The sequence below is a fragment of the Solanum stenotomum genome, chromosome 6, assembly GCF_019186545.1.
Source record: "Solanum stenotomum isolate F172 chromosome 6, ASM1918654v1, whole genome shotgun sequence".
NCBI lineage: Eukaryota > Viridiplantae > Streptophyta > Magnoliopsida > Solanales > Solanaceae > Solanum > Solanum stenotomum.
The window spans coordinates 47206885-47223455 of record NC_064287.1 but is presented as its reverse complement, the minus strand read 5'-3'; positions in this window follow the sequence as shown (position 1 = coordinate 47223455).

The following is a 16571-nucleotide window of genomic DNA, read 5'->3' as shown; positions in this document are numbered from 1 at the left end:
ATTAATATGAATTTGTGCTTGTTTAATTATTCACAGAAAGAGCATAATCCCATAAAATAAACTATAACAATTCGCATGAGTTTAGTTATATTCGTTATATTCATTTTTTATTAAATATTTTCAAAAAATAGTTATTCATGACGAACTAATATATATTTTTTATGATATTAAAGTTGCACAAAAAATGGCACATTTTGTAATTGTAATAAATAAATGATAGAATCAAACAATCTCCAATATTGGATTGTAATTACGATAATATATTTTTTCACATGACTAATTTTATTTTACTCGTTCAAAAAATATTAATATTGATGTTAAGAGTCTTGATCATGATAGTACAACTAAAATTGATGAAGGTAATATACATCAGGAATATCATCCACAAGGATAAGATTCATTCCATTCCATTATATATTTGTACCTCATATAATTAAAGCAAGTAAAAAAATTTACATGTATCTAATTAAAATTGGAAAAATTGATTGGATTGATACCTTTTAATAAATAATTATTAATTTTAGCGATACTTTTTATTTATTATCATTTATAGCAATACTATGTTAAATTTGCAATATGTATTAAAAATGAATTATGCATGCAATATATATGTATTATAGCTGTTTTTGTAAAATATATTATGCTTGTTTGGTAAGAAATTGACACATTGTATTATAAATGTATTAAAATGTGTGATAAATGCATTAACCATCAATAAAACTTGTATTATATGTGAATAATAAATTGTTCTTTATAATATGTATTAAAATTGTATTATAAATATATTAAAAACAATCAAGTGAAAAAAAATGTTATTACTATAAATGGTAAATATTTTCTTAATGTGTATATTTATGTAAGTTTCCCATTAAAATTTAGTTATTCATCTTTGTAGGATTGAACAATAATGATCAATACTTATTATCCATAGAAACTTACATTTTATTCTTTCGCTATAATTATTTATCTAAATGAATTTTAATATCAATATTATTTTACACAATTGTGAGTATTACATAATTTAAGATATACGAGCACAAATGCTTTACATCCAAAAACTTTAAGATGGTCATAAGAAACATTCTTACCAGACCAAACTCTGTCAGAAACATCACCATTCAAAGCACTAGTAGGAGATAAATTGATAATATAGGCATCAGTATTAAGTGTTTCTGCCTAAAAGGAATCTGGCAGCTTAGCATCTGAAAGCATACATTTAACTCTCTCAACAAGAGTTCTATTCATCCTCTCTGCTAAACCATTTAGCTGAGCAGTCTTTGGAGGAGTGTTCTGATGTCGAATACCCTATTCTTTGCAATATCTATCATAAAGGACCAATATATTCACCATCATTATCAGAATGAATACATTTCAATTTTTCCCTGTCTGTCTCCCAACCAAGGCCTGGAAATTCTTGAACACATCAATTACCTGATTCTTGGACTTCAAAGAGAATATAGATTTTGCGAGAATGATCATCAATAAAAGTCACAAAGTAAAGTGCACCATCATGAGACTTTACCTTTAAAAAAACAACACAAATCAGAATGTACCAACTCCAGCAAATCAAGCTTTCTTGAAGGCAAATGATTCTGAAAAGAAACTCTTTTCTGTTTACCAACTAAGTAATGAACACACTTGTTCAACTTTGTTTGTTTTACTACAGAAAGTAAATTCTTCTTAGCTAAATTGTCCATCCTCTCTCGCTCATATGACTCAGTCTTCTATGCCATAATAGTGATGAAGTATCAATCTCCACCAAATTTACTGAGCCTCTAAAATAGAGCCCTGGAAAACGTACAAGTTTGACAACTTGTCACCAAATTTACTTGGGTGCTTGGTAAGTAGCTTATGTATGCCTCTTTTGGTTGTTGCTTTACTTTCTATATCTTGCGCTTGTATACTAATTTCGAGAATTTCATGTGTATTTAATATTAGTGATCATTGTCTCACTGCTTTCTACTATTTGAGAAATAGATGATACCTATTCGTTCTGCTTCTAATTAGGCAAGCAAATGATGTTTATTTAATATTGTATTTGGTTCTCTTATCTGCTGAATTTGTTTATACCTTTGAACATTTTGTTTGTTTTTGAGTTCATCAATAGTATTTATGGTAATGGTCCTCTAATCTAACCTCTCCCCAGTTCCAAACTAAAAAAAATGTCTGGAGAAAGATCTCTAAGAAAAAAAAAACACTTTATACTCATGGGTTCAATATCACAGCTTAACCTTTCCTCTTTCATCCTAATTTACAAATCACATGTCTGATGTTTCTTAATATAGATAGCCGTGGTGAATATTTCTCCAGTAAAGGACTTCAGCATATTCTCTATTTATAATATTTGTTCATGAACCACTTTCACTTTCAGCGGTTATTAATGATCACACTAGCCCTATACGTTGCAGTAATAACACCTGCTAAATACTTTTGGACTAGAGCCGTCAATATGGGCTAGACCTGTTGGGCCAGCCTGGCCTAACTCGTGATTTAATAGGGATGGGCAACAATTTTTGGAGCCCATTTTAAAAAGGGTTTTTTAGCTCGGCCTGAATAAGCTTGTCGATTTGTGGGGCTTGAGAAATATTGATAGGGCCAGCGCCCGTGGGCCAAATAAAAATTAATTAAAAATAAAAAATAAAATAAAGTATTAAAAATAACAAGAGTCTAAACTCAAAATTTGTTTAAAGTTTGAAATATTACAATTTAAATACAAATTATGTTCATAAAATATGTACTGCATAAAATAAAAACTCCCTAAAATTTCTAGAGAATCACTACATAGGTCGTATCCTATGGAATATTGTCATAGTTTTTGTGTTTGATTATGATAATTGAAAAACGATTAGGTTAATATTTCTATTTAGCTATTTATGTTTTTACTTGAAATCAAACTTAATAAATATTATAAAGATAATTTTATTTGTGGATTTGATTAACAAGCAGTAACACTAACACCATGTAATATTGTCTTGTCGATATTTATGATAATATTTTAAAATTATAATTCAATTTTAAAAATTATAAAAATACATTTTTAAGAAAAGAGGGCTGGCCGGACCCCACGTACTTGTGGGCTGGACATACCATTTTCTAGCCCACACAAAAAATGGGTTAGCCCGGCCTGACCCCAAAAATTTCAAAGCATGTATGAATTAGCCTAGATGGGGTGGGCTAGCTCATATTGATAGCTCTATTTTGGACATTTAGAATTAAACAAAGCCAATTAATTAGTATTAATAACTTCTGATTACAAACACAAATTGTCTTCTTTTACATAAAAAGAAAAGAAAAATACTAGACTTAACACTTTGCCAAATATCATGTCTTCTTTACACCAAAAGAAAAGAAAAATTACTTTGGCAAAAACAGTCAAACAAAAGATTTTTTCAATCTTCAATGAGACTCAGATATGTCCTAATCCTACAACCAAAATGGTAAAAAATGAAGAATATGCCTACCACTGAGGCGTAGACGATTCCACAAGTGTACATATATTTAAAGTTGCCACAATTGTTGAAAATGAAAAATATCTCAACCACCAAGAGATAAACGATTCTACAAGCGAAAATGGATCTAAACATTTTTTGATTAATATCATCAAACACGATCATGTTGCTCGAATTTATCAATACAGTAGCTTGTGAGACAATTGATGCAGCTCTTACCATATTACTAAGCTGTTGTGCATCATCATCATCTGCATCGGTGCCCCCTTGTTCTAGAGCCGGCGGTAACGCTGGACATTTGTTTGCTTTTTTAATTTTATTTTCGATTCTTGTAATGCGTGTAAACAATAATTTGGTTTGATTTTTGTTATTTCGGTTCAATTTTTGTTAGTTCGATTTTCTTAAGAAATAAAAATATATCCAATTAAACCATTTTAAATAATCAGAAAGGTAAAAAAATAGAAAATGGAAGAAAAGATCTTGAAAATAGAAATTAATCAAAATATAAAATATTTACTCGTCGCTGCCTTGTTGATCAGTTGTTGATTTGCTACTGGTCGATTGCATTTGGTCGCGACGATCGGTCGATGTCGTTAGTTGACGTTGAAATGTGGAAAGTGGAAACTGGTCAAGGTCAACTGGGTCGTGGGAAGTAGAAAGTGGGACTGGGACGTGCAACGATAAGAGTGGAAACTAACAAAAGTTTGAAAAGTGAAAAATTTGAGAAGTCTAGACCTAATTTTGCATTTTGCCTATAATTTTTAATATTAATAATTAATACGATATTAATTTATATTATAATATAATAGTGAAAGTATAAAAATCACATATAAAAAATATGAAAACATATATACCAAAAATAGAATCGAAATTCCGAAATTGAAATACCAATTTTTTTTGATTTGGTTCGGTATGCCAATTTTTTGGTATTTATGCCCAGCCTTAGCCGTGTGATTCACATTGCCATCAACGCCGTCGCCATGAGCCATTTCTATCCTCTCATTCTCAGAATAAAAAATTCTTTGGCTTGGACCATCATATTTTTGTTGGTTTAACTTATTAACAGTCATTCTCTCCAATTTTAAATTTGCCATTTTGTAACACATTGTCAAGCCTACTACAAAAGTAAGTGTCACAATGAGCATGATAAACCACACACTCAAACAACCAGCGTGGTTTGAAACTTGAAGTGTAAACCACCCATGGTGTACAAAAACAAAAATTTCATGTGGTTTACTAGTCCATTCACTATATCATCAACGTGTTTTTGGGTTTTCAGCATTTCCAGTTAAAGATTATTTTGGGGGGATGTAAAGCTGACCCAACAGAGGATGAAGACGACCTAATATTTTTGTTGATGTTGTGGATGAGAAGTGACTTAGACTCAGAATCAAACTCAGACACACTAATTTATTTTGTTGCGAAGTAAAGGTACTTTGTTGTTGTCAAGAGAAGATGATAGTAACAAAGACTCCCTAACATTTATTTCGTGAGAAACTGATAGAGAAAAAGATGAAGATGAAACCATGACAGAGAAGACCAAACAAGGAGATGAATCACAAAGAATAATTTTATGATGACTTGAAAAAAATTATATAGAGGGAAATGACTTTAATAGATATTATACAGAGCCTCATAAAAAAATATGTCATGTGAAGTCCAATTGGAGAGGCCCAATGTTGGTGCAATTTATTTATTTTTAGAGGTACAATATAAAGAGAATAACAATTACATGTACAAAGAAAGAAAATAAGAAAAAAAAGACAAATTTTGAGTTGAAAATTCGGTCAATTCTAAAAGTCTAACTTTTCTATTCAATCTCCTCCCATTACGTGATAAAACTTGACAATTCTTACTGTTACAGTACATGACCATATATTTTTGGGTAAAAAATCAAACACTTCTCTTTTGATGACTAGTAAGCCATGTGGTTTACTAGTCCATTCATTATATCATCAGCGTGTCTTAGGGTTTTCAACGTTTTGAGTTGAAGATTTTTTTAGAGGGCAAGTAAAGCTAACTCAACAGAAGATGAAGAAGACCCAATATTGTTGTTGTTGTTGCAAAGGAGAGGTGACTTATCCCATTTTCTTTTTTTCTGCCCTACTTCTATTGCATTTTGGACAAACTTTGGGCAAATTAACTTGATCATCTTGTCTATAAATACACAGAACACATCACCTCTGACTTGATTACCTATTCTGATTCGTGCGATGCCATCCAATACTTTTCCTAAGGCTCCTCCTGAAATGTTGAAGGGTTTTGATTTTGGGAGATATGGAAAAATCGCAATACAAATTTCTTTAAAAATACTTCCAATACTCCTGATTACAGAGCCATTATCGCTCATATAATGGAATTCTTCAGTTTGGGCCATAAGCGGAAAACAAAGCATATTCGTACGCCTATCTAGATTACTTGGAGGCCCCCAAAATATAACTCTTTTAAGTTAAACATTGATAAATCGTTTGCTATCATCTCAGGTAAAGGTGGTCTAGGTGGAGTTATTCATGATCATACGGGAAACTGGGTTTTGGGTTTTATACACTTCATTTATGTTGCTCACAATTTATTGGCTGAATTGTTGGCCCTTTACAATGGCCTTAAGCTTGCCTTACTGCACAATTTACAACCTTTGATCATTGAGCTCGATGCTACTCAAGTTATTGACCTTTTACACTCTCCAACTTTATCCTATGCTCACATTATACATGATTGCAGGTGGATGCTTCATCAAATCTCTAATTCTAGCGTAGTGCACTCGTACATGAAAGTTAAATAATCGCGTCGCAGATAGGCTCGCTAAATCACTTCTGAATGACAATTTCCTGCAGGACATCTCCATTTTGGAAGAACCACCACCTGTGATTCAAACGACACTTGCGGCTGACCAACGAACTAAACCTACTTAAAGACTCGTCTTGACTGCAACTTTTGCTCCAAGTCGTCCAAATAGTTCTAATGTCCTTTCTAATAGCATAGATTTACCAATATCAGTAGCTACTTTAATTTTTTTGTGTATTTTGAACCATATGAGTCTGCGATGGCCACTAACCACTACTCCCTGTACTACTTCTACTTTTTAATAATTTTTTTTTTATCTTTTCTTACAAAAAAAGCAAAGAAATGGACATGAATAGAGTGTAATGATTACTGAAGATTTCAACAATCGACTCCAAGTAGTTTCTAAATGAGGGGAAACCTATTTGAACTAATATGAGAATTAATTCTTTGTTGTGTTGTCTATATTTAATTATTATGTTTTTTGAGGAAGTTTTTCTTAATCATAGATTGTCATGGCCCGAGCATACACCCTGGACGTGGCCGGCACTCGAAGACCATTGCTAGCCCCAATCGAACCCTTGGCCTGACTTACTTAACTCAGCGGAAGACTTAACTCAACAACATAAACTCAAGTAATAGTTTAAAGGAAAAAGGGTCAAAAATACCCCTCAACTTTGTTTTATTAGTTGACTTTACCCTCGCTGTTAAAATGAAGTTAATTTTACCCCTTCCGTTACTAATTTCACCAAATTTACCCCTCAATTGGATGAAAAACCCAAATAAACTAAAATTACCCAATTTCAATTAAATAACCCAATTTTTTCTCTTTTTAATCCGAACCCGACCCATTTATACCAAATTAAAATCCCAAATCAAGCTCCGGCAATCCCCATTCATTTTCTCCATTTTTCGGCGAAACACCAGCAAAACAACCTCCAAACGACCACCTGAAACCACCACTCAAAACCCCCTAAAACTAGAAACGACATCAAGCAGAAAACATTAACAACAAACACATTTTCCTCTACTTTTCGGTGACGACAACAAGATCTTTCTTCTCCATTTTCGGCCAGTTCCAAGCTGGAACAATATTAAGCAAACCACCCACCGCTGGAAACATTCAAATAGCCACAAACCGACTTGAAACAACTCTCAAACACCACCCTCTCCACGCCAAAATCCAGTGGTAAAACCACACTTCAGCCCACCAGAACCCAGACCTCAATCACCCAAGCTAAAACAACCAGGAAATGACCACCAGTTCTCCGACCTCCAAACAACCAACCAACAAAACCCCGACCAAAACCCCATTGTAAAGCAACTGAAGCACCGCTAACAGATCAAACCAACAACACAATCAGGTGAGAATCAAGGCTCGAAAACAACAGCCACAACTTCATATTCGGCTAGGCTCAACAAGCAAGCAATAACATAGTTTTAGATCTGCCCGCAGAAAAGCAAAATCCGATGATTGAACGAGCTCCAAGCTCCAACCACACTAGTGTGCTAAATCTCTGTATTCTTCTTCATATACTTCCTTCATTGAATGTGGTCATGGAGGAAACCCACTGTCAATCTTGGATGAGATTTTCATTGCAATCAAGGATGACAGTGATTGTTATTTTCATCCGGGTATTTGTTTAACTTCATATTTCCTCCGTAAATATCTCTATCATTTTTAGCTGAACATTTTTCCCAGTTAAAAAGTGCAGGTGGTTCTAAATGGTTTCATGAGGTTTGCCAGGTGAAGGTAGATGAGGTTTCTGTGTCAAAATTATGAAATAGTGGTGCAATTTTAGTAGGAAGGACAAATATGCATGAGTTTAACTATCGAACATTTGCTGTCAATTTTAGTAGTATGTGTTTCAATAGAAGAAGGAGATGGAGAAGATTAAAGAGATGGGTTTAGGGTTCTAATTTGATATAAATGGGTCGGGTTCCGATTAAAAGAGAAAATCGGGTCATTTACTTCAAATTGGGCTATTTTAATTGATTTGGGTTTTTCATCTAATTGAGGGGTAAATTTGGTGAAATTAGTAACGGGAGAGGTAAAATTAACTTCATTTTAACGGCGAGGGTAAAGTCAACTAATAAAACAAAGTTGAGGGGTATTTTTGACCCTTTTCCCCAGTTTAAATGATAACATCTTAGCCAAAATGACAACTTATGTCTCAAAACAAAGTATTTGCAATACACAGATCAGAGACTCAAAACTAACTGTATGACTGTCCATGAAGCCTTTATAATACTGAGATGGATGTTGGGACAGACCCCACAACATCCTAATAAAGAAAACTAGCAAAGCAAAATAAAAGAGTCTTCCGAAATGCAAAGAGGCTCACCACTGACTCTGGAGTGCTCAACTGGATCAACAACGCGTTGGATGTTGATCCTGGTTATCTGCGTTTGCATCATAATAAGATGCAGTCCAACTGACATCAGTACATTGAATGTATGAGTATGCGAGTTGGAATGCTAAACCACAACTTAAGGTTGAAAGGAGTACAAAGGAATACTTACCTCGACCCTCTTTAACTCATGACTAACTGAACTCAATATAAAGCAATAAGACACATGCAATATATATAAAGCTTGTAAACAGTGTAAACAACTTAGTTCGTTAAAGATAAAACAATAACAAACTCAGTTTTACTTATATATAAAAGTAATATAACTTTAGTGGGAGATTCTTTAACCGACAACCACCACTATGAGCCCTAGTGATGATACAACGTTTTACCTCACGTTGCCCAAGGACCATCCTATACCCCGCCTTGATATAAGACCTTACTTAACTTAGTGGATCCACTAGGTTAACTTACGTGATCATCTAAAAAGTATAACCCGTTAAATCCCATATTGGCCATATGGTTCTTATGGAGATTTGAGTTAATATGAACTCGCATCCCCAATTCGGTGCTCAATACTACTCCGAAACTATACTTTAGCTCATATGTGTTTTAAACACCTCTTTCTTTAGTTTGAGATAATTGCTCAAAGCTTAGCCTAAAGGCTCTTTTGGAATTGATGTTCCCTTTTCTTTGCTCAAATGTGAAAACATTTATAAACTTCTTTGGGAATACATAGTTCCCTAATAACTTTTGAGAAATGAACTCAACTCTTACTCTTTGCTTTACTTGAAACTTGAGCCTTAAAACGAAGTGAAAACGTTTAATAAAGACTCTTGAAAACTTTAAAAAACTTTGCTTTGACTTGCTTCTTAACTTCTAGACTTAACTCTTAACTTCTTTGACTTTGATCTTAAATTTCCTTGAATTGGATTATGGATTCAAGGCTCATGATCTTATGTTTATGGATGATTTCATGATGTTTAGATGTACCTTAGAGTGTTGGAATCAACTTAGAAACATTGGTACATTGCTAAGGAACAAGTAGTAAAAAGTGGGGGACGAATAGAGAGAACTAGCGTCCCTGGCGCTTTGAGAGGCGCGGGGCGCCAACCCTCAAACTTCAGAGGCTGGGCTGGGGCGCGTTGCCCCAAGGGGTGGACTTCAGAGTCCCTTTTGGGGCGTGCTGGCTGGCGCGATGCCCCACCCTTTCCCCAGGTGAACCCCGACTTTTCTCCTTCGTTTTTCATCTCTAAACCCTCTAAACTTCTATGGTTCTTTCCCCAAATACTTAGGATCATTAATACGCTCAATACCCAATAGATTTAACTTGGAAAACAACCCGGAAACACCAATCAAATCCACACTAGGCATTCAAGAATCAACCAACAAGAATTCAACAATGTTCTTCAAGAATTCACTTTCTTAACATTCAAACAACTCCAAATCGCTGAATTGAAATAAGTTGGTGTGTGGGTGAACTAACCCAACATGAAAAGATCTCACATACCTTAATAGGGATCACCCCCGACGAATTCCACTCGCAAGCTTGGATGATCTTGGTGAATTCTTGCCTTCTTATCCCGTTCTTTCTTTCTTTCTCTCTTCTCTAAGCCCTAAGCGTATTCTAATTTTTCAAAACTTAATTAAGTTCTTTTTTTACCCCAATAAATCCCTAAAAAGAATTAGGAAATAAATTAGAGAAAAGACTACTTTGCCCTTCCCTAAATTCGGATTGGGACTTTCCTCAATCCAACATCCCAACTTTCGAGAGGCATATCTCACTCATACGATGTCGAAATCGCGCAAACTCGGCAGTGTTGGAAAGATTTATCTAAGGGATTTCCAACTATATCAACAACATATCCTAACTCATCCTGAGCTAGGAGTTGTGGCCGTTTAAAAATGGCCCAAACTCACTATCTTGACTTAGACAAAATTTTCCAGATTTCCTTATTCTTTCCGAAATCATTATTTTCAGATTTTAAACTTTTTCTAGCCGTATCTAAGTGCGAGATGTTACATAGATCTGTAATTAGTAGTATTATTTTCCCGCACAAAAATTCTAGACTTACTAATTTGTACATTTTTTTCAGGTTTGTAAGGTCTCCAACCCCTCATTACATCTTGTGTTTGAGTGGGAAACATAAAATACACCTTTGACTGATAAGAGAAATGAGTTTATTTACGTTCAGTGTTGTTCATTTTACATAAAATTACAGTCTCTTTGATGTTCTTAATACTTATAAGTTTAGCTCACTTGTGACTCATTTTGCAGAAAGATACTCAAGGAAGCCAAAATGCATTTCATAAACTATTTGTCGATATTCAAAGTTTCTGACTTTCTATCCTTATGAAAAGAAGTTTTTAAGTTTCTATCATGCAAATTTACTGTTCTATTTAAAACTCAGAAACATGGAGAAAGCTAAGCAGATTGAACAATTGTTCGTGAACCACTTTCACTTTCAATGCCTATTAATGATCACACAATAGTACCTGGTAAATACTTTTGGACATTAAAAATTAAACAAAGCTAATTAATTAGTATTAATGACTTCTTATTACAAACACAAATTGCCTTCTTTTACACAAAAGAAAAGAAAAATATTAGACTTAACACTTTGGCAAATGTCATGCCTTTTTTACATCAAAAGAAAAGAAAAATTACTTTGGCAAAAACAGTCAAACAAAAGATTTTTTTCAATTTTCAGGGGCACTGATATGTCCTAATCCTGCAACAAAAATGATCGAAAAAGAAGAATATGCCTACCACTGAGGCGTAGATGATTCCACAAGTGTATATATATTTAAAGTTGCCACAATTGTTGAAAATGAAAAATATCCTAACCACGAAGAGATAAATGAATCCGCAAGCGAAACTGTATCTAAACATTTTCCTATTGATATCATCAAATAAGGTCATGTCGCTTGAATTAACCAATACAGTAGCTCGTAAGACAACTGTTGCAGCTCTTACCATATTACTAAGTTGTTTTGCATCATTATTAATCAATACAGTAGTTCTTGAGACAAGCGATGCAATTCTCACTAGTGAATTATCACCATTTGTATCGGTGTCCCCCTGTCCTGGAGCCTGCGGGTTCACATCGCCATCACCATCTGCATCGGTGGCCCTCTGTTCTAAAGCCTTCGGGTTCACATTGCTGCTGATGCCACTAATGATTGCTATCCTCTCATTCTCAGAATCAAAAACTTGATTGGATTGGAGAATCATATTTTTTTTGGTTCAACTCCTTAACAGTGAACTACATTCTTTCCAATTTTAGTTTTGCCATTTTGTAACCCATTGTCAAGCCTACTTCGAAAGTAAGCGTCATAATGAGCATGATAAACCATGCACCCAAACAACCAATGTGGTCTGATACTTAAAGTGTCAAACCACCCATGGTGTAGTTAAGCAAAAATCTCATGTCGTTTACTAGTCCATTCATTATATCATCAGCTTATTTTTGGGTTTTCAACATTTCACGTTGAAGGGTCGATTCTATTGACTCAAGTTTTATCAACTCAACAACATTTTCTTGGAGAGCAAATAAATCTGTCCCACCAGAAAATGAAGACGACCCAATATTTTTGTTGTTGAGAAAGAGAGGTGACTTAGACTAAGGCCTACCAATTGTTTCTTTGTTGCCAAGTAAAGGTTCTGACTCGGACTCAAAATCGTTCTTAGACTCATCAACAATTATTTTTTTGTCACGAAGTGGAGGTAGAAACTCCGACTTTTTTTATGTGAGAAAGTGGTAGAGAAGGAGATGAAGCAATGGCAGAGAAGACAGACCAACAAGGAGATGAATCAGAGAGAATAGTTTTGTAAGGAATTGAAACAAATTATATAGAGGCTTCAATAGATAGTGTATTGGGCCTCATATAAAAATATGTAATGTGAAGTCCAATTAGAGAGGCCCAATGCTGGTGTAATTTATTTATTTTTAGAGATAAGAAAAAAAGACAAATTTTGAGTTGAAAATCCAGCCCGTTCTATCTCCCTCGTTGCCTTATAAAGCTTGACAATTCATACTACTACAATACATGTCCATATATTTTGGGTAAAGAATCAAACACTCTCTTTTGCTTTTGCTACCTGAGAACGCTACCTCACCCTCATCCTTACAGGCTACAGCCGCTTCTATGCCCCATTTTCTGACCAACTAATTAATGTTTGTTCAATTGGCCGGTCATTTTAATTTCTATTTTGAATTGAAAACGTTCGTTAATTTCTCATTAATATCTAGCTAAATAGTTAATTGAATTTTTTGTTGTAAGTTTGGCTGATTTTTTTTTCTTATATATAAATTGTCACTTGATTATAATTTTTTTTGTGAACCTAATTTATTATGTAAGTGCATGTGGTCGAACTATTTTTTTTAACGAAAAAATGTTATTATGATTGAACTTAATTTTGTATCTCTACTAATATTTGTTTATTTTGGTCATCGAACATTAATGTGATGGTTTTAAGAGACCTGTTAAAAGTACAAGTGATTATGAAGATTGTACTACCAGAATTGACTTTATACTCACCAGTAGAGCTGTCAAAACGGGTCAGCCCAACCCTACCCCGCCCAAGCCTCGTGGGTCAAAGAATTTGATGGGTTGGGGCGGGCCGGCCTTTCATTTCAAAGGGCTATAAAATGATCAACTCGGCCCAACCCCAGAAGGGTCAAGGGCTGGGGCTGGCTGACCCTTTTTTTATGTCAAATCAATGTCACAAACAGTAACATTGTTTCAATAATTGTAAATATATCTAGCAATAAATATTTAAAGAAAATAATAATAATCTCTTAAGTAAATAATATCTGAAAAACAAACTAATAAACTAAAGAACACTTATGACTAAAACTTTAGTTAGCAATACATAATTACTTAAAGTATTTTGTTAAATGAAATCAAGAAACTAATTAATTGTTCAAGCCATAAAACATTCTATCACATATAATATAAATAGTGTTTCCTATCCAAGTCTTATATTCAAAACTAAATAATAAAGAAATTCATGAGGTAAGCTCCTTAGAAAAACTCCACAAACACTTATTTAGGTTTTCTAGTTTTTTATTCTTATCTTTTTAGTATTTATTTTAATTAAAATTAAATAATTTGTCCCATGGGCTGACCCCGACCCGGCCCCGATCAAGCCTCAAGGGGTAAGGGCCTAAAAGGGTTGGGCTTATAAGCCCCAGTTTTAAACGAGCTTATAAAATAATATCCCAACCCTACCCCAATAATGGGTTGGGTCAGCCCGGCCCCATGGGCTAAGCCCTTTTTGACGGCTCTACTCACCAATGTTTTGAGCAATGTGAAATTAATTTTGATTGCAAAAAATTGATTGTCGAAAATCAAGTTATAAGTCACTATTTAAGAGGTGCTTTAATGAAGGACAGATATGGAATAAGAGTGTTTTCATTATGATCCTTTTTTTTTTGTTCCATAAGAAATGTGAGTGTGTTTTGTCTATTTTCTTTGGCCCTTGATTAAAAAGAAAAAAGAAATATGAGCTTGCTTCTTAATTTCGTGTAAAACATCTATATTTGTTGTTCTACAATATTATTAACGGACTCTCCAAAGCTAAGATTTGTACGCTCCTATAAGATTGTTTGATTTAAAATCAGATTACTTTGAGATTATAATTTTATTGTATGATTTCATATTTAATATGCGATAAATAATATCAAGATTTTAGTATAAAAAATTTCACCTATATTTAATAGCTATTAATAATAATTAAACACTAAATAAATGTAATTATTAAATTTTACACCAAAATTAGTATTCTAATCCTAGATATCAGATGATCTCTCAAACAGATCGATCATTTGAATAAAAAATTATAGTTAACCCGAATTATAATTCTAGATTATAACTAAGATAGATCGATGATACCATGACTTCGATGTAAATTTCATACCAATTTTAATGAATATTCATTATCAAATATCGAAAAAAATTAATTTCAAATTTTAGCCAATTCATATGCCTAGATTTAAGAATGCCTTGTCAACCACTTAATTAGTAAATATTTAGCAACAATTAATTAATGACAATAATTTAATTATCGCTAATTATGTATTATTAATGGTAATTAACACTTTTTGTAAATGTCTCTAAAGTTGTCACGACCCGGGAGCACCCCCTAGTTGTAACCGGCGTACTCGACCTCGAAGAGGTCTAATACAAGCCTCTTAGCATTCATTCATCGCATAGACACTAAAACCATAAGGAATTAAAAACTTTCTTTACCAAGAAAACATTAAAAAAAAAAGCAAGCGGAAGACTTTTTAGACTTTATACATGTTGTCTCAAAACCATCTAATACTTTAGAGTATAAAATTCGGGACTAATCCCATACACAACTTAAACAATACTAAAAAGACATAAAAGAACATATTGGGTATTGTCCTCGAATATATGAGGACTCTCCAAGTCTTCATCTTCAACACTTAGAAACCTATCAAATAGCCATGACATGTCATCATCTCCAAATCCCTACACTTTAGTCCAAAAAGGGAAAGAAAGGGGTTAGCACAATTAAGTACTAAGTATGGAGACCATGCAAAAAAAATATGCACAATGGACATTTACAAGAAATGTATGCTTTCATATGATTTGATAAAACCTTTTCCTTTACAAGTATAAGAGACATAATACAAGTCAACATTAACATATAAGACCATAGCCAACCATACATATCCTCAACATATGTCCATATACAACCCATGCTTAACTTTAAAAGAACACATGTCATTTCATTATCATATGACCTCTACCTAATATAACCTTAAGACACACTTGAGTAAGACAAGAAGTGACCGCCCATACAACCTCTTCAAGCACACTTAAGTGTTCCTCAAGATTACCTTAGATAAGGACATTTCCTTTACAACATAACATCAATAGACCAACATTCTTTAAGAAATCATTTTGGAGACATTCAAGCACATAAGGGGACTTTCACATAATAGTCGTTAGACTTAGGGAACTCACTTTAGTATCTTCAAAGCCTATTCGTACCATGTGTAGATAGCATCTCATACTACTACCTACACGTTGTAGAACCTATCCAATAACTAGAGTGCACATCCCACATGATGGGAATATGCATAACCGACATAGACCATACTAGCTAGGTATGGAATTCGGAGTCTATCCTACTCCTTGGAGGTTGTTCTGCTTGCCAAAGGTAGAACTAGTAAGCAACCCATGTAGGCACATGGTTTAGAAGATGTCCAAGGAAGTTCATTGTGCCTAATCTCATACTCAACTAGGCCACCTTCCTAACCACATCCACTCGGTGCTAGCCTTGTTTCCCATAGAGTATTCTATCACATATGTACTTAGAGAGGGTTCCTTTTCTAGTTCAACGAACTCATAGTACCTCTTCCCAAGAAAGGCCCCATTTCTTAGTCATGGCCAACCAAGGTTCATAAGGATAGCTCATTTGACTTTCTTAGATAAGGATTATCATGTCGTTCCGGCTCCATCCATCTCTAAGTCTATTATCTCACTCAAGAAGGGAACTTCGCCCTAAGGCCCATCCTTCAAGGTTATACATTTACTTAGGAAAGCTAGACTTGTGAAAGGGCACCATTTCTTAGTTCTGCCGATTCAAGTCTTAGCCTAGAATTCCTCTTTTAGCATTTATAGAAATGACACAATTTCTTAGTTCTAGCCCACTTCACACATTCATGCATTCAAGACTTTAAGTAACAAGGAGGGACACTTTAGTCTACCAACCAAGTCACAACATTTTCATTTAAGGATACTTCATAATCCAACATCATTTCATATATACATCATGGAAAGTCATACTTTAACTCACAATGCTATCCACTTTACATAGGATCATCACAAGATCACATAAAACTCATTCACATCATAACTTCACATATAGCTTCACATAAAACTTTACATATAGCTTCATATAGGACTTTACATATAGCCTCATATGTGTATAATAATACAACAATATAATAAC